The sequence below is a fragment of the Podarcis tiliguerta genome, assembly GCF_965153285.1.
Source record: "Podarcis tiliguerta genome assembly, chromosome: 9".
Classification (NCBI taxonomy): Eukaryota; Metazoa; Chordata; class Lepidosauria; order Squamata; family Lacertidae; genus Podarcis; species Podarcis tiliguerta.
The window spans coordinates 4,089,575-4,108,240 of NC_139542.1; the positions used below are offsets into that span (position 1 = coordinate 4,089,575).

General features: G+C 49.0%; 1 protein-coding gene across 1 annotated transcript in view; it reads right to left on the minus strand.

Moving 5' to 3' along the window:
• The window catches only part of FBXO41 (F-box protein 41), a 60,776-nt gene extending 49,774 nt beyond the window's left edge, over positions 1–11,002 (minus strand). The window contains exon 1 of the mRNA XM_083398330.1: positions 10,404–11,002. The gene's annotated coding sequence lies outside the window, so the exon portion shown is untranslated. The remainder of the gene's footprint in view (positions 1–10,403) is intronic.
• Between the last annotated feature and the right edge of the window lie 7,664 nt (positions 11,003–18,666).

The following is an 18,666-nucleotide window of genomic DNA, read 5'->3' on the forward strand; positions in this document are numbered from 1 at the left end:
AAACCTACATACGCACTCAGGGGCGAACGAAGGCGTCGTGACACCCAGGACGAGGCGTCACTATGTACAGCGCATGTGCAGCGTCACTATGTATGATGCATGTGCCGTACGTAGTGACACCGCACATGCGCTATACATAGCAGTTTACCACTGGCGCCAGGATCCTCTGCAGCCGCGAACGGAGGACCTTCCACATGCGGCGATGGCGCAATAGCTGCTCGCGCCGCCCTAAGCCCCCATGGGTTCCTTCTTGTCACCCTCACAGACATGGCACCCGAGGCACACTGCTCTCCGCCCCCCCATTGCAACGCCACTGTACACACTGCTGCCGACACACTAACGTGTCACAACACACAGTTTGGAAAGCTCTTGTCTAGGTCAATACTGTATGTCTTGGCCCAGCCCAGTGGGTCCTCCGATTTCCCTTGGATTACAGTCAACATAGCCAAGAGAATGGGTGGTCTTCCAAGAGACGGAAGGATCTCAGGGTTGTGGGTTCGAGCCCCACAATGGGCAAAAGATTCAGGCATTGCAGGGAATTGGACTATAAGGCCCTTGCAGACCCTTCCAACTTGACAGTTCTATGATTCTATGATTTGGCCCTGGGCACGAGGTCCCTAACCACTGTCCTCAAACCTTGGAAGTCCCAGGGATGCGGAGGTTTAGCTGACATAAGCTAAACTTGCTTTCTGCTGCTCCAGAAGGTAGGACACGAACCAATGGATTCAAACAGTGCTTTTTTATGGGCGGGGGATGCAGGGCTACACGTACCCCTAAACATTTTGTGACTCTAAGAGGAGAAGAAACGAAAAATAAAATAAAATTGTTAGTTTCTTCTCCAGCATGGTGAATCGTCAGTTCCGTTGCTACCCCCCATGGCAGCCTCCTTTCCTGGCATGGTGTTTCCTGAGTCTCAGATGGAAGCAGGTGTTTAATATGTGAAGTAGGAGTTGGAATCTAGCACGGTGATTGGTCAGCTTTGTTGTTACCACCTCCGATGGCGGCTGTAGTGGTTAAGAGCGATAGACTCGCAATCTGGGGAACCGGGTTTGCGTCTCCGCTCCTCCACATGCAGCTGCTGGGTGACCTTGGGCCAGTCACACTTCTTTGAAGTCTCTCAGCCCCACTCACCTCACAGAGTGTTTGTTGTGGGGGAGGAAGGGAAAGGAGATTGTTAGCCGCTTTGAGACTCCTTCGGGTAGTGATAAAGCGGGATATAAAATCCAAACTCTTCTTCTTCTTCTTCTTCTTCTTCTTCTTCTTCTTCTTCTTCTTCTTCTTCTTCTTCTTCTTCTTTTCCAGTGTTTCCTGAGTCTCAGACGGAAGCGAGCGTTTCATGTGTGAAGCAGTGTGGAATGTGGATGTGTGGTGTTTTTACTGATGAAAGTCTGGCCTCATGGAGGGGCAGTATTTTAATATGAGTGTTGTTGTTGTTTAGTCGTTTAGTCCTGTCTTCCACTGCCTCCCGCAGTTTGGTCAAACTCATGCTGGTAGCTTCGAGAACACTGTCCAACCATCTCATCCTCTGTCATCCCCTTCTCCTTGTGCCCTCCAACTTTCCCAACATCAGGGTCTTTTCCAGGGAGTCTTCTCTTCTCATGAGGTGGCCAAAGTCTTGGAGCCTCAGCTTCAGGATCTGTCCTTCCAGTGAGCACTCAGGGCTGATTTCCTTCGAACTGCCAACCTTCTGATCGGCAAGCCCTAGGCTCTGTGGTTTAACCCACAGCGGCACCCGCATCCTGAGTCAAAATTAGAGTACCCTGAACATTTTTTAATGGGAAAAAAAGCACTGGATTCAAATAACAAGGAAGGAGATTCTGACTCAACATCAGGAAGGACTTTGGGAGGCTGTTAGCCTCGGAAGGTGGTGGAGCACTGAACTGAGGGCGATGTGTGCTGTTCCAAATGCCTGGAAGGGTGCAAAATTGAGAGGACCCATAATAGAGACGATCGATTTGGGGATGCCAAATTTTCTCCTTATAAAGGGTGCCATATTATGAAAGGTTATCAAAGCCTGCTGTTGTGTGATGGACACCCCTTCGCTAGATGGGCAACTGTCACGGAATCTTTAGCTGTGATTCCTGAGTGTGGCCTAGATGATCCTCGCGGGGATCCTTTCAACTCGACAATTCAATGGTACTCTAAACCGACTGGCATTCACCCTCCAAGATCTCAGGCCTCCTGGGGATTCTAAGGCAGGGGTAGCCAACATGGTGCCCCACCCTGGTCATATTTGGACTGAAGCTCCCATGCCTGGTATGGTTCTGCTGGGAGTTGTAGTTCAGCAGCGTCTGGAGGGGGGGGGGCACCACCCTGTTCTAGGAAATCACACACCGGACCTGCTGCAAGCACCCTGGTCCTGAGCGATGGGGACCCAATTGCCCAGGTGTACGGAGGAAGCGCTAAATTGTTATGCCTGGAAGCAGACGACAGGTGAAAAGGGTTGTCATGGAAATGGCTGTGAACGGCACATAGAGACAAGAAAGCGGAAGCTGGGGGGAAAACCTGGGGTTTTGCTCCCTGGCAAGGAAACAAGAGTCTGCCTTGATTATTCATAGACTCATCGAATTGTAGAGTTGGAAGGGACCCTAGGGTCATCTAGTCCAACCCCCTGCCAAGCAGAATTTGGACGGCCACCTATCATGTACAATCCAGTTGAGATAAATGCATTTTCCTGCTTGGCAGGGGGTTGTACTCGATGGCCCTTGTGGTCTGGGGAAATTTTTTCTGGGGAAATTGGGGTCCGAATGGGCTTGGGGATCTCCTGCTGGTCTTGGCCTTTAAAGCCCTACAGGACCACCTCTCCTGGTCTGCCCCGCAGAGGACCTTCAGGTCCATGAATAACCATAGTTTAAAGGTCCCGGGTTCTAAGGAAGTCAGACTATCCTCCACCAGGGCCAGGGCCTTTTCAGTGATGGCTCCAACCTGGTGGAATGCTCTGTCCCATGAGACTAGGGCCCTGCAGGATTTAACCTCCTTCCGTCGGGCCTGTAAGACAGAGCTATTCCGCCTGGCCTTTAATTTGAATTCAGTCTGATCTTTTATTTCCCTTCTCTTCCCTCCCCCTCCCCTTTTATGGAGATCACCCGCTCTGAGACCCCACAGCTAATTCTCCCCTGGTCTTCTCGCTGGCCCAAGTAGGACTAATTCAGCCAGCTAGCCCTGGGGGTTATCTAATGCTTATTAGATGGATTCCCCCAAATTGATTTCTGAACTTTGAATTTTATTGTTATTCATGTTTTTATGCTGCTTTTCCAATTACGTAAGTGTTTTAAATTTGTTGTTAGCCGCCCTGAACCCGGTTTTTTAACTGGGATGGGTGGGGTATAAATACAATTATTATTGTTGTTGTTGTTGTTGTTGTTGTTGTTGTTGTTGTTGTTGTTATGGCACTGGGTCATCGCTGCAAACCATGCCAAGTCTGACCATCAGTCCCATTGATCGCAGTGACAGTGGCAGCGTTTGTTATGCAATTTTTCTCATTGCAATCAATGGAGCTAAAATTAAAGTAGGGGAGAGTGTGGGCTTTGCATGCAGCTAGTCCTGAGCGAGGTCATTCGAACCTCCAGCTAACAGGATGTCATGTAATAATAATAATAATAAATTTTATTTATACCCCGTCCTCCCTATCCAAAGCTGGGCTCAGGGCAGCTAACATCAATAAAATTTCAGTAAGAACATAATAAAAAGAAAAAGAAAAAGAAGAAAACAATTTAAAATGCAGGTTAAAATGCAATTTAAAATGCAGCCTCATTTTAAAAGTCAAAACCATAAGGGGAGGGAAACATAAGGGTCAGACTGAGTCCAAACCAAAGGCTAACTATCAACGGTGTGAAGGACTTTCCTTCATCTGCCCTGAATCTTCCGGCATTGAGCTTCACTGTATGTCTACGAGTTCTAGAGCAGAGAAACCCTGGTTGTATGGAGCAATTACTCTGAATTAATATACGGAGACTTCATAAATGTTTATTTGCATGCCGAGTGTGCCCTACATTCACGTATTTGTGATCTGACGGCTGGTTTTTCAACGCTGCTGGCATGTTTGATGCCAGCATGCTCATTTGAGATGTTGAAAGATCTTTGCAAACATGAGCTTTCTCTTTTATGAAGGCCTGATGGACGTTTGCCTCGTGTTTGCTTTCACTGAATGAAGGGCCCAGTGGTCCTCCGTCAGAGAAAATAATTCCTTCTGGGCACCAGCGAGAGAGTTTTAGCCAGCAACACTTACTGTGGAAGATAAGAAAGAGGAGGAAGGTCTGCCTTGGCATTGAATTGTAGAGTTGTAAGCAGTGGCGTAGCGTGGGGGGTGCAGGGGGGGCCCGGCCGCACTGGGCGCAACATCGGGGGGGCGCTCGCACTCGCAGCTCTCTGCCCCTACCTGGCTCCACGGGTTAGGGGGCGCAAATTACTTGCCTTGCCCCGGGTGCTGACAACCCACGCTACGCCACTGGTTGTAAGGGACCCTGAGGGTCATCTAGTCCAACCCCCTGCAATGCAGGAAACTCAGCTCAAGCATCCATGACAGAGGGCTTAAAAACCTCCCAGGAAGGAGACTCCACCTCCCACCGAAGGAGACTTTTCCACTGTCAATAACAACAACAACAACAACTTATTATTTCTACCCCACCCATCTGGCTGGGTTTCCCCAGCCACCCCGGGCGGCTTTCAACAACTGTCAGAAAGTTTCCCTGGTGTTTAATCAGAATCTCCTTCCTTGTAACTTGAAGCCATGGGTTTGAGTCCTCCCCTCCAGAGCAGGAGAAAACAAACTTGCTCCCTCTTCCATGCGACAGCCCTGGAGATATTTGAAGATGGCTCTCATATCTCCTCTCTGTCTCCTCTTCTCCAGGCTAAACATACCCAGCTCCTTCAACCACTCCTCATAAGGCTTAGTTTCCAGACCCTTGATCATTTTGGTTGCCCTCCTCTGCACACGTTCCAGCTTACAGTATCAACATCCTTAAGTTGAGGTGCCCAGAACTGGACACAGGACTCCAGGTGCGGTCTGACCAAGGCAGAATAGAGTGGGACTATTCCTTCCCTTGATCTGGACACTAGACTTCTGTTAATGAAGCCTAGAACATCATTAGGTTTTTTGCTGCTGCATCACACTGTGGACTCATGTTAAGCCTGTGGTCTCCCGGGACCTCTAGATCAGGTGTCAGCAAACTAACCGTGCCTCAGGCCGGTGTCTCCAGCGCCGATCGTGCGGCGGGTCAGAGGGTGGGGTAGCGCATGCCCATACGCATGCACACACGCTATTTCCAGTGCACTTCCGGTTCGGAGGAGCACCAGAAATAACGCATGCGCATGCGCAAATAACGCTTGCACATGCGCACAACTATTTCCGGTGCTCCTCCGACCCGGAAGTGGGCAGCCGTGCAGCGCTGGGAAGAGAGGGCGGCGGCAGCAGGCGGCAGGGGGTGCCGCTGGCTGGATAAACAAGTCCCTCGGGCCTTATCCGGCCCGCGGACCTTAGTTTGGGGACCCCTGATCTAGGTCGTTTTCACACGTTCTGCTAGTAAGCCATGTGTCCCCCATCATATATTTCTGCGTCTAGTTCTTCCTGCCTAGAACATCTGCTCTCATTGCTGCTCCCTGCAGATATCATTCCCAAGCCCCTTTTTCTCAAAACGTTTACTGGGGAGGGGACAGGATAACTTCAGCAAGTTGGAATGACCCACAAGTATTGCTTGGTAACAGTCTTTTTTATATATAAATAATTTTTATTAATTTACAACAAAAACAAATCACACAATAATTTCACATCCAATTTTCACAAAAACTTTCTTTTCTGGACTTCCTTCAGCTTTTCCGTAAATCTTTCGTAGTCATTATTAATTTACGCATTTCTTAAGCTTGTATTGTCATTATTTAAACCTTTCTTTTTCTATTCCCTTTTAACAATACTTCTCGCGTTTCACAGTGCTTTTTAAAATCCCTCTGGCTTTATTTGACCCTCACTTATACTCTCCAGATATTCCACAAATTTTCCCCAGTCCTCTGTGAACTTTTGGTCTCTTAAATATCTAATCTTCCCAGTCAATTTATCCAACTCAGCATAGTCTAACAGCTTCCTTCTCCATTCTTCCATTGTCGGTATTTCCTGTTGTTTCCATTTCTGAGCCAGTAACATCTTTGCAGCTGTCACTGCATGCTTGGTAACAGGCTAATGCACAAACCTAGGGCAGACTCTCACCACGTGCCACCTGGGACTATAAGCCCCAGAGGTTAGTATGAAAAGGCACGAATTTGCTACCAACCTCCTGGCCCAGTAATGCAAAAAGAGAGCAAGAAAGTGAACTTGAATTGGATGCGATGTAGCACAACTTGTGACAAGACACCTTCTCATTCAATGTGTGAAATGCAGGGAAGTGTGACAAAGTGTCAGAGACACACACACTCCTAGGTTCCCAAAAAGGACATAGCATAAGACAAATGCAGTGGCACCTCGGGTTAAGAACTTAATTCGTTCTGGAGGTCTGTTCTTAACCTGAAACTGTTCTTAACCTGAAGCACCACTTTAGCTAATGGGGCCTCCTGCTGCTGCTGCGCCGCCGGAGCACGATTTCTGTTCTCATCCTGAAGCAAAGTTCTTAACCCGAGGTATTATTTCTGGGTTAGTGGAGTCTGTAAACTGAAGCGTATGTAACCTGAAGCTGCTGTAACCCGAGGTACCACTGTATGCTATGTAGCTACTGCCCCTTGATCAGAAGAACAAGTAAAATACAACACAGTCCCTGTCTGAAAGGGGTTACAGTCTCTTTTCGACAGGCAAAACCAGATGGAAGGGAAACCAACTTGAACCAGCTTCCTGGGATGCCACAAAAACCGCTTAACCCAGGGACCTTCCGGTGACTGACATCTGGCACAGATGCTGATTTTGACTGGTGCACCACATTCTGAAGTCTGCAGACGTGTGTCCAAAGTGGAACATTTAGCTTGGAGAAGAGAAGACTGAGAGATGATAGGATAAAGGTAAAGGTAAAGGGACCCCTGACCATTAGGTCCAGTTGTGGCCGACTCTGGGGTTGTGGCACTCATCTCGCTTTATTGGCCGAGGGAGCCGGTGTACAGCTTCCGGGTCATGTGGCCAGCAGGACTAAGCCGCTTCTGGCGAACCAGAGCAGCGCACGGAAACGCCGTTTACCTTCCCGCCGGAGCGGTGCCTATTTATCTACTTGCACTTTGATGTGCTTTCGAACTGCTAGGTTGGCAGGAGCTGGGACCGAGCAACGGGAGCTCACCCCGTCGCGGGATTCGAACCGCCGACCTTCTTATCGGCAAGCCCTAGGCTCTGTGGTTTAACCCACAGTGCCACCCGCATCCTGTGTATTTGTTGTGATGATAGGATAGCTGTCTCCAAATATCTGAAGGGTTGTCCCACGGAAGATGGAGCAAGCTTGTTTTCTCCTGCTCTGGAGGGGAGGACCCGAACCAATGGCTTCAAATGACAAGGAAGGAGATTCCAGCTATATATTAGGAAGAATTTTCAGATGCTAAAAGCTGTTCGAACTCCCTCAGAAAGTGGGGGCCTGGACTTCCCTTCATTAGAGCTTTCTAGGCAGGGGTTGCATGGCCATCTGTCTGGGGTTTGTTAGCTGTGGTTCCTGCATTGCAGGGGGCTGGACTAGATGACACCTGGAGAGCCCCTTTGGAATTCTATGATTCCAAAATGGTCCAGATTTCCATTTTGCCTCCAGCAATCACAGATTTGTTATTTGAGGGTTCCCCCCCCCTCCAAACCAACAGCAACAACAATTTATTACCTGTACCTCACCCATCTGGAAAGGGATGCGGGTGGCGCTGTGGGTTAAAGCCTCAGTGCCTAGGGCTTGCCGATCGAAAGGTCGGCAGTTCGAATCCCCGCGGCAGGGTGTGCTCCCGCTGTTCGGTCCCAGCGCCTGCCAACCTAGCAGTTCGAAAGCACCCCTGGGTGCAAGTAGATAAATAGGGACCGCTTACTAGCGGGAAGGTAAATGGCGTTTCCGTGTGCGGCTCTGGCTCGCCAGAGCAGCGATGTCACGCTGGCCACGTGACCCGGAAGTGTCTTCGGACAGCGCTGGCCCTTGGCCTCTTTGAGTGAGATGGGCGCACAACCCTAGAGTCTGTCAAGACTGGCCCGTACGGGCAGGGGTACCTTTACCTTTACCTTTACACCCATCTGGCTGGGTTGCCCTAGCCTCTCTGGGTGGCTTCCAACAGAATATAAAACAAAACATCAAACATTTAGAGCTTCCCTATGCAGGGCTGCCTTCAGATTTCTTCTGAAAGTTGCTTATCTCTTTGACATCTGGTGGGAGGGCATTCCACAGGGCAGGTGCCACCACCGAGAAGGCCCTAACAACAATTGTTTTCCTGATCGCATACCGTGTTAAATGTTTTTGCTTTGAAATGAGCAATTGGAGGGTATTCGAGGTTCTGGCTCAAACGTTCAGTAGCCAACTTGGGCATGTTACCACTCAGCCTCAGTTCCTCATCTGTAACATGGGCGCAGCAATGACATACATTTACGCCTTCCTTTGAAATAAGGATGTTAAAAACCCAGACCCTGGTTCCATCCCTTCAAAACTCTAGCACGAAAATCCCGTGGGCATTGCAGAATATACCACATATTCAATGAATCTGCCTAAGAGACCTGCTTGCAACAGCTCACTCTTTTTGCACCAAACCACTTGCTTTGAAGTGAGCAAAATTGCCATCCAAAAGGGACGAATTCCTCACCCAGATTTCCCTTAATGTTTCCTAATGTTTCCCTCATGTTTTAGAGCCCAATGACATTCTTTCCCATGACCGAAAACACACATTCCCCCTTTGATGGTTTCTGCAGCCCCTTAAAGAAGGAAACCCGTGATGCAGCGCAACTACGACTGAGATGGGATTTGAGAGCACTGATACTGAAATCCGAGCTGGGCTTTCCACAGAAATCCACTGCTTGGAATTCGGAAGCAGAACCGCCAAAAGACTTTGCACTTGCTCAACTCTAAGCCTCTGTGTGCAAGACCATGTCCCTTTTGCATACTGTACAGCACTTGGCACAAGTCAAAGATGGCACGGTGCCGTCTCCAATTCAAAATAGCGAGCTCTAGGAACCTGGGGATCTGCTTTGTCTGCCTTATTCGGTGCCGTCCACTCTGACTGGCAGCCAATCTCCAAGGTGTCAGGCAGGAGAGTCTCCCAGCCTCACCTGGAGGTGCCAGGGGTTGAAGCCAGCCCTTCTGCATTCAGAGCAGCTGCTCTGCCAGCGAGCTACAGCCCTTTCTAGCTAGAAAACGGAGCTTTCTTCTCCCTTAGCAAATTTCTTTCTGAATATTGGTTCTCCCGTCCACGCACACACACCAGAATGCAAACATGACAAAGGTCGGTTTTGCATTTAATATCTCCCTGAGAAAAGAGATCACAGGGGGAGTTTCTGTGACCCTGCAAACCTTCCACAATATTTCTGAAAACGTATCGCCCATATTTTTTTTTTTTTTTTTGCATACTTAACCACAGGGCTCTTCTTAAACTCTCTCGCCTGGCTCATTACAGATCCCAGAGTAGTTCGCAAACCCTCTAGTTGCAATATTAATACTCAGCCATCATTCCAGTTAACCCTTGCTGGCCCGCATCCACGGCGGCTCTGATTAACTGAGGCGGCGCATCTCCGGAAAGCAAGATCTCAACCTCCGAGCATTCGTAACTGCCTTATGGATAACACTCCCGACGATCTGGATTTCATGCAATGGTTACTATGAGATACTGCGATAGCAAATTTGCACATGCAGAGTGGAGAAGAGGGAGGGAGGGAGACAGAGGGGGGGGGCTCTTTTCTTTTCTCCAGCTACATCAGATAGAGGGGAAGGGGGGGGGGGAGAGAGAGAGAAGAAAAGAAAACTGGAATAATAGAACCTCTTACGGCAGAGACTAAAGGAGTCCGTATTGAGTCTGTTTTGTGAGTCACTGTCAGCTAATTGGATGGTCTGTGCGGGGAGAGGTACACAGAAAACCTCTGCAATCCTCGCCTCTAGAATTTGCTCCTCGCTTTTCATCCTTCCATTCTGCCTGGAAAGACGCGAAAGATTTCAGGGGATGGGGGAGCAGAGATCCGCACATTCGCTCCCCTCCTTATTTTTGCCTGTTCCTTCAAAGGCCACGGTGTGACATTTCCAACCTACTCCCAGTGTGGGGCGGGTGGTTTTTTTTAACCCTACACCTGGCTGGCACAGAGACCCGAGCGTTGGAAAAATTGTTCATTTTACAGGCTCCTTGATGGGGGAGAAAATAAAAAAGCACCCACCCACATTGAGAGGAGACGTGCGCCGCTGTGCAAGGCATCCTTTCTCGCTCTTCGCTTTTTCCCAGCCCAGAGAATTTTGCACATCAGCCTGACAGCATGCCCGTGGGGAGACAGAGAGCCTTACCTTCAGAGCTGGCCTGCCTGATCTCCCCGTTTTCACAGGTCCTGGAGCGAGCAGGTGATGGCAGCGGGCGCGGGAGATGGTCTGCGGAGGTTGCACACCTGTCCAGGGGTCCTGGCTGCCCTCCTCGCACGCGGCGCCTGGATGAGGAGACGGAGCCCGGGGACGCACAGTCTCTCCTGCTTAGTCCATACCTGTGTTCTGGGTCCTGCAAAGGAGAGAGAGAGGGAGCAATCCCTTTCCTTCCCAGAGAGGGCGGTAGCAGCTCTTATCTGCTGTGCTTTTGGAAGGAGGCAGAGAGAGAGAGAGAAGGCGCGCCAGACCAAAATCCTCTCTCCAATTCCAAGGAGGTGGCGGTGGGGGGAGGCGGGATAGGATAATCTGACCCAACCGCCCCTTGTGGGGGGGGGGGTGTGGAAACCAGCGACAGCGAGCACCCTTTGTCGGGGCTGGGGAGGCCGAGAAGGCGGTGAGATGGAGAGAGAAGGAGGAGGGCTTGCTTTTCCTGAGCTCAGCAGCACCCATCAGCTGACTGCAATCTCCGTGCCTCCATTTCCAAGGGAGCCACAGAGAAAAGAGAGGGGGAGTGGAAATGGGTGCGGGGGGGGGGCGAGGAGGAGGAGGAAGAGGAGGAGGAGGAGGGGAGATGCGGGAGGCCAAACTGGAAGGGTCTCTCTGGGCTGGAGGAAGGAGTTTGCAGCTGCTCAAGAGGCTGAGGGCGGGTGGGGAGGGAGGGAGGGGGGTTTGGCACGGCTCCCGGGCTCCCCGCTTCCACTCAACAAGCACCCCTAACCCCAGCTGGCTGTGCGCTGTGAAGCGGCCTCTCTGCTCCATGGCAGCCCCTCCTGCGCCGTCTGGCTGCGGGGCTGCGATGCCAGGGGGTGGGGGGCGTTGCCCTTCTGTCTCTGCCCTGTGCCAAGCGCCCATGTTTTTTTTTTGGGGGGGGGGGGGAGGGCAGAGAGGCAGCCGGCACAGCAGCAGGGCCAGCGCGAACCTCTCCACGTTTTGCAAAACACCCCCTTTGCGTTCCTTTTCTCCCTCCCCGGAGCGAAAGGGGTGTGTGTGTGTGTGTGTGTGTGTGTGTGTGCCAGCTTGCACACCCAGGCGCAAGGTCACTCGACGCGCACACTCGATATATTTGCGCGTGCATTGCACCGACTGCAGAACTGAGCGCCAACCCGCGCTGCAGATTTGCAGCCGAGGAATCGCCCCCCAAAAGATGCAACGATGGCTCTGCTCTGCTTCTGAATACCAGTTGCTGGAAACTGCGGGCGAGGAGAGTGGCGCTTGTGCCCTCGGCTCCTTCTGGCGCCTTTCCCATACTGGGCGCCTGGTTGGCCATTGTCCCGATCCACCTACGTGGCTCTTCTTAGGTTCTTAATTCAGCAGCCCGGTTCCCCGCACGACCCTCTCCAACCGTAGGGGGGTTTATAAATCCCAGCAGTATGGCGCACCGGTTAGAGTGCCGGAGTGCCTCTCAGCTTAAACTACCTCGCAGGGTTGTTGTGGGGGTTAAATGAGGAGAGGGGAGGACCACGCGTACCGCTCTGAGCTCCTTGGAGGAAAAGGTGGTATGTGGGTGTAATAAATGAGTAAATAATAGTAATAGAAAATAAAAAAATATAATATATTAGGATTGCAGCACAGTACTAAAAATCCACTGACTCTCAGCAGAGAGTCAAAAGGGCAAAAGATACACGCGTAACAGCCGAGACTCAGATGATTAATATTAAATAAATAAAATGGTGTTAGAATTCTGGGAGAATTGAAAAGGACCTGCTGGCACCGAAAATGTAAATGTGGTTGTTTGGCAAGGCTCTATAGGGAGAGGGGTTTTTTGGGGGGACACCACTGAGAAGCCCCTGTCTCTTGTGGCCACCCACCAGGGTGAGGGGGAACTCTGAGCTAGGGGAAGGAGAGAAATGAGCTTCGGTTCAAATTTTGAAAACCTATCTAATTCACACTCTCTGTGTGAACTGAAACTCAGCCAGCCCTCAAAACCCACACTTCTCTGACCGAATAACCAAATGTGTGCATTGGGAAAAGCGTGCCGAAAATGCATTATAATTAAGGGGAAATTCTTGCAAAGACATGCAAGCAAGGCAAAATGGCATACAAATACCTGGATCTTAGGAACAACACACGCTGAACTGCTGGTGATTTTTCATGAGGACTTTTAACAAGATAGTAAAATGCAACCCCAGGCAGAAATGTGGGGAAGTGAACTCAATCCGCCCATCCCTAGTCAGAGCAGAGCCTCTATAGATGATCTCAGGTAGGTACGTTTTCTGTTGGGAGCATTGGCCTCAGCAGTGCAGAGACAAGCCTCTGCTAGCACCATGGACAGCTCCCTGAAGAGCTGAGCATAGAGGTTGCTTCAGCAGCAGGCAGCCATCCTTGGGCTGGGACTTCAATTAGGCCCTGTAGCCCTTTCCCAGTAGCAGGCTCCTCTTTCTGCAGGAGCCTCTTCCATTTATAGGGCCCTCTTTTGGCAGTTGCGGAGTCCAACAGAGCAATGGAGATCATGGTTCCGCTACAGCATGACATTCTCAGGCCAGAGAGCTGCTGTTACTCATGCATGAGATAGCTCAGTTGGTAAAGCATGAGCCTTTTAATCTCAGGGTGGTGGGTTCGAGCCCCACATTGGACAAAAAGGTTCCTGCATTGCGGGGGGTTGGACCAGATGGCCCTTGCGATCCCTTTCAGCTGGACAATTCTATGATATTAATATTATTGTTGTTGTTTAGTCATTTAGTCGTGTCCGACTCTTTGTGACCCCATGGACCAGAGCACACCAGGCACTCCTGTCTTCCACTGCTTCCCACAGCTTGGGAGCCTCAGCTTCAGGATCTGTCCTTCCAGTGAGCACTCATGGCTGATTTCCTTCAGAATGGATCAGTTTGATCTTCTTGCAGTCCATGGGACTCTCAAGAGTCTCCTCCAGCACCAGAATTCAAAAGCATCCATTCTTTGGCGATCAGCCTTCTTTATGGTCCAGCTCTCACTTCCATACATCACTACAGGGAAAACCAGAGCTTTAACTATACGGACCTTTGTCGGCAAGGTGATGTCTCTGCTTTTTAAGATGCTGTCTAGGTTTGTCGTTGCTTTTCTCCCAAGGAGCAGGCGTCTTTTAATTTCGTGACTGCTGTCACCATCTGCAGGGATCATGGAGCCCAAGAAAGTCAAATCTCTCACTGCCTCCATTTCTTCCCCTTCTGTTTGCCAGGAGGTGATGGGCACAGTGGCCATGATCTTCGTTTTTTTGATGTTGAGCTTCGGACCATATTTTGTGCTCTCCTCTTTCAACCTCATTAAAAGATTAGTATTATTATTAATACATTATTATTATTATCATCATCATCATCATCATCATCATCATCATCATTTACATCAATAGCCTGCCTTTCTTCCAGGAAGCTCATACTTTCCCCCTCCCCATTTTATCCTCACAACACCCCTGTGAGGTAGGTTAAGCTGAGAGGCAGCCAATGCCCCTCCTTGCAAGGTCACACTCAGTGAGCTCCATGGCTGAGTGGGGATTTGAACCCTGCTCTCCTAGGTCCTAGTCTGAGACTCTTACCTGTAAGCCACACTCTGCCAGAGCTGGCTGAGGGGCAGAGAGTGGCAGAGAGACCAACGGCAGGAGAAGCCAGAGGTCAGTGGGCAGTGCCGCATCTCCTGAAATGGAACAGCCCCCACTGCTGAGGGGGTCCTTGAGAGCATCCTGTCTTTCGTTTGACACACCACCTTCCTCAACCTCTCATTGCCCCCATGCTTTTTTATTATATATATATATATGTGTGTGTGTGTGTGTGTGTGTGTGTGTGTTTTAACATATCATTTTCAACAGTAATTAAACATACTTTTACATCTTATTCAATTTTTTTGACTTCCATCAATCCTGTCTGAAAATTTTCCAATCTAATCTCTTAGTATCCATTTCTTCTCTTCCCTATTACATTTCAAACTCATAACCAATATCTCTATCTCTTTCTACTTTGTCACACTTTATATATTTCTCCTTACAAAACGTCTTGTAGTCCTACTAGAGTAATTTGTCGATTACAGTTGCTCTTCAAATAATTCATATACTTCTTCCAATCTTCTGTAAATCTCTGGTCCTGCAGGCTTCGAATCCTTCCTGTCATTTTGTCCAATTCTGCATAGTCCATTCATTTCGTCTGCCATTCTTCTTTCGTTGGAATATCTTCTTGCTTCCATTTCTGGGCTAACAGTACTCTTGCTGGTGTTGTTGCATATAAGAACAATTTAATATCTTGCCTATTAATGTCTTGGCCAAGTAAAAATGCTTCTGGTGTTTTTTTTAAGAACGTATATTTCAACATTTTTTTCATCTCATTATATATCATTACCCAGAAGTTCTTTACTTTCTTGCCCCCATGCTTCAGTTAAAGCCCAGGGGAAGGTGTTGTGATGCAAGGACTTCCATGGGACTTTCTCCGCTCAGGAATCCTGGGCACCCAGAGCCCTTCCGCCTGCCTGGGAATGTGTGTCCTTGATCTCTGACCATGCCTCTTCCATGCCTGGGCGGAGGAAGGTGAGAGACAGAGAGCATGTGCAGAAAGCAGCCTACCCCACAAAGCTTACATCCATGGCCCCGCCTACTTGGGTCTGAAGCCTCGTCTACCATGGCATGCGGTCCCCGGAACATTGCCCAGGAGTAGATGTGGCCCTTGGGCTGATCATGGTGTCCCCTCATGCTCTAGAAGGAAAACAGGAGAATCATTTCCCCCTACCCTAAAGCGGTTGCGTCACGCAGTTCTGTGGTTCCGTTTGCAAAATTGTCATTTTCTGCGGTCAGGTCAGGTCAGGGATCCATGTTCATTTGTCGGCTTCATTTCCTTTCGGCTTTGCCTGCCATGTGATGATCACTTGATTTCTCCCAATTGCGTTATCACACTTTTTCTATTTTCAGCATCTGGTACAGTTTGGACAATCTGTGCTCTCTCTGATGGTTGTTTTCTTTTTATTATTATTACAAAAAAAATCATATCACAATGTGTGCTTTGGGTTGCTCCAGAAGGATTTGAGCAGATGGGACTCCCAAGCTGCGCCCTTGTCTGTCAAGACCCTGCCAAGCAGCCAAGCGTGTGGAGGACTCGAGGCGCGATTCTCGGCGGAGCTGAGTCGGGGTGCTGGGACCGCCGTCGGTCCAGAGGCATGGGCAGATGGCAGGGTGGGGGCCTGCCCTGAGAAGCCAGGGGGGCCTGGAGTGAGGAGGTAAGGGCAGCCGCCAGGGAGTCAGGCTGATGTGGGGCAGGGAGAAGGAGGCAGGGAGGCCTGGAGCTGAGCTGTTTACCCAGCAAAGTTCTGGAGGAAACTGGCAACCAGTTTATTCAGCATTCATCTGCATTTGCTTGCGTAGGTTAGACTTCACTGAGCGCTCCTAGAATCGTAGAAGTATAGAATTGTGGAGTTGGAAGGGACCCTGAAGATCATCCAGTCCAGCCCCCTGCAATGTAGGAATATGCAGCTCTCCTATACATTCTGATTTGTTTTGCTGGGCGGTTATATGGCAGGGAGCACCCATTCTGATCTGCTCTCAGGGCGCTTATGCATCTTCCTGTTAATCATTTGACACTTTTCTTTCTTTCTTTCTTTTTCATTTTTTAAAACTTTTATTGATAAATGCAATACTCACAAACACAAACCAGAACTCTGAACAAACTTATTATAAATAGATACATACACCTCTCAACTTAGATTACAAAAAACCCATACAGACCCATACATTGACATCCAATGCCCTTTTAAAATGTGTTGTGGAAGTGGGGATTATTGGGTTGTCTTTATTTTTATAATTCATTTCATGTTTTTTATATTGTAGTTTTGTGTTGTGAACTGCCCTACAGGGATTGGGTGGTATACAGATTTAACAACAACAACAACAACAACTTCTTCTCATTTATACCTCACCTATCTGGCTGGGTTTCTCCAGCCACTCTGGGCGGCTCCCAAAAGAACAGTAATGACAATAATAAAAAAGCAACAACATCAAATATTAAAAACTTCCCTGAACAGGGCTGCCTTCAGATGTCTTCTAAAAGTCGGATAGTTGTTTATCTGGTGGGAGGGCATTCCACAGGGCGGGTGCCACCACCGAGAAGGCCCTCTACCTGGTTCCCTGTAACTTGGCTTCTCGCAGTGAGGGAACCACCAGAAGGCCCTCGGCGCTGGACCTCAGTGTCCTGCCTAGACGATGGGGGTGGAGATGCTCCTTCAGGTATACTGGACCGAGGCCGTTTAGGGCTTTAAAGCTCAGCACCAACACTTTGAATTGTGCTTGGAAACGTACAGTGGTACCTCAGGTTAAGTACTTAATTCGTTCCAGAGGTCCGTACTTAACTTGAAACTGTTCTTAACCTGAAGCATCACGTTAGCTAATGGGGCCTCCTGCTGCTGCCGCGCCGCTGGAGCATGATTTCTGTTCTCATCCTGAAGCACAGTTCTTAACATGAAGCACTATTTCTGGCTTAGTGGAGTCTGTAACCTGAAGCGTATGTAACCTGAAGCGTATGTAACCCGAGGTACCACTGTACTAGGAAACAGCAATATTTTCCCCATCACTTTCCTGACTGCGAACAGTCTGAAAAATGGGTAGATAGAAACAGTGTCAGTCTCCTACATCTCAGTAGGGCTCCCAGCTGGTCAGAGAACCTATGCAGCCAGGCTGTAAATGCTTTGCAGGTCCCATTATTATTATTATTATTATTATTATTATTAGTAGTAGTAGTAGTAGTATTGTCTACAATGACCAGCAGCAGATCACCAGCATTTCAGGCAGGGAATCTTTCCCAGCCTTACTTGGACATGTTGTGGATTGAACCATGGACATTCTGCATTCAAAACTGATTTTCCACCCCTGAGCTATAGCCCTTTTTCAGATGTTCTGGATGCGCCCAGAGCCCAGAAGAGCCCAAGAGTTCCAGTCGACAACAACCTTTGCATTTCTTCTGGACTCCGCTAGGTGGCAGCACAAGTTGGTCCTGTTCTACAATGGCAGTGGGAGGGTCCTCAGTTGCTTGGAAGCCCAAGCCAATAATAGAACTGTAGAGTCGAAAGGGACCCTGAGGGTCATCTAGTCCAACCCCCCTGCAATGCAGGGTTTTCTTTGCCCAACTTGGGGCTCAAACCCATGAACCTGAGATTAAGAGTCTTGTTCTCTGCCAATGGAGCTATCGCCATTTAATTTGTTCTTAGGTGCATATTCTAGCTAAATGGGCAACCGCTGTGTCATGATGTATCTAGGGAAGGGGTGTTTGCACAGTTTGTGTGCTTGAACCTAATGAACAGCGTAGGTGTGAGAAGACAGCATTGATCTTTGACATCTGTGGCTTTTGAGCCAAACTGTGTTTCCCATCTGTGTTGAGATGCAGCAGCCTGGAGGTCCCTACAGAGACAGGGAGTTTTTCACAGTTAGGTTTGTGGGGTGTGAAACACAGAGCGGTCAAATACAACATTCCTAGAGTGGACATAAAAAGGGGATGTCTGAACCAGCCAGTTGGAACTTCCTGTTTCCTCCTGGGCTGGGACAAACTTCCTCTGCAAGTGACCAGAGGTGGGCGTGACCTCACCTGTGCAGGTAACAAAACAGCACAGAGGAGGCAGCCATATCTCTCTCTTCTCCATTTTGCTTTTGTCGAAGAAGCATCAGTCTGAGATGCTCTCTTGGCTTCCAGCAAGAGAGGACAAAGGAACTATCTCCTTATGGGATAGATTCCACATGTATATATTTTGTAACTTAAGCCTGCCTTCTGGGGTCCATCTGTGAACAGGATGTGTGAGTAAACTATTTTATACTTTTATACAAGGTTGTGTCGTGTCTATTCTTTTTAAGAGGGAATAAAGGGGAACTACCAGGAAACTTATTTTAGGGGCTTATAGAAGCCTGGCAAACCTATCCGCTGTGAAAGTTTAAAAGGGAATGTTACTCTGATTCCAGCCACAACTCATTCCCCTTCTCACAGAGAAGATCCTCTACACAATTGCATTTCCAAACACTGCCTTCAGCACACTGAAACGGGAGCGAGAGGAACGTTCCAAAATGTGAGCTTCGAAATGACAATTCTGGGGCATTGTTTTCCCCACTCTTTTATTACCATATCAAAAAACCCAGAGAGCCATCTAACAATGAAATTGTCTCTTAAGAATTAATGCAAACATCAAAACAGTTGCTGAAGTCTTTCCAAACATCTCAAGACATTGCTTACAACCACACCAGCTGCCACAGGCCTGACTTTGC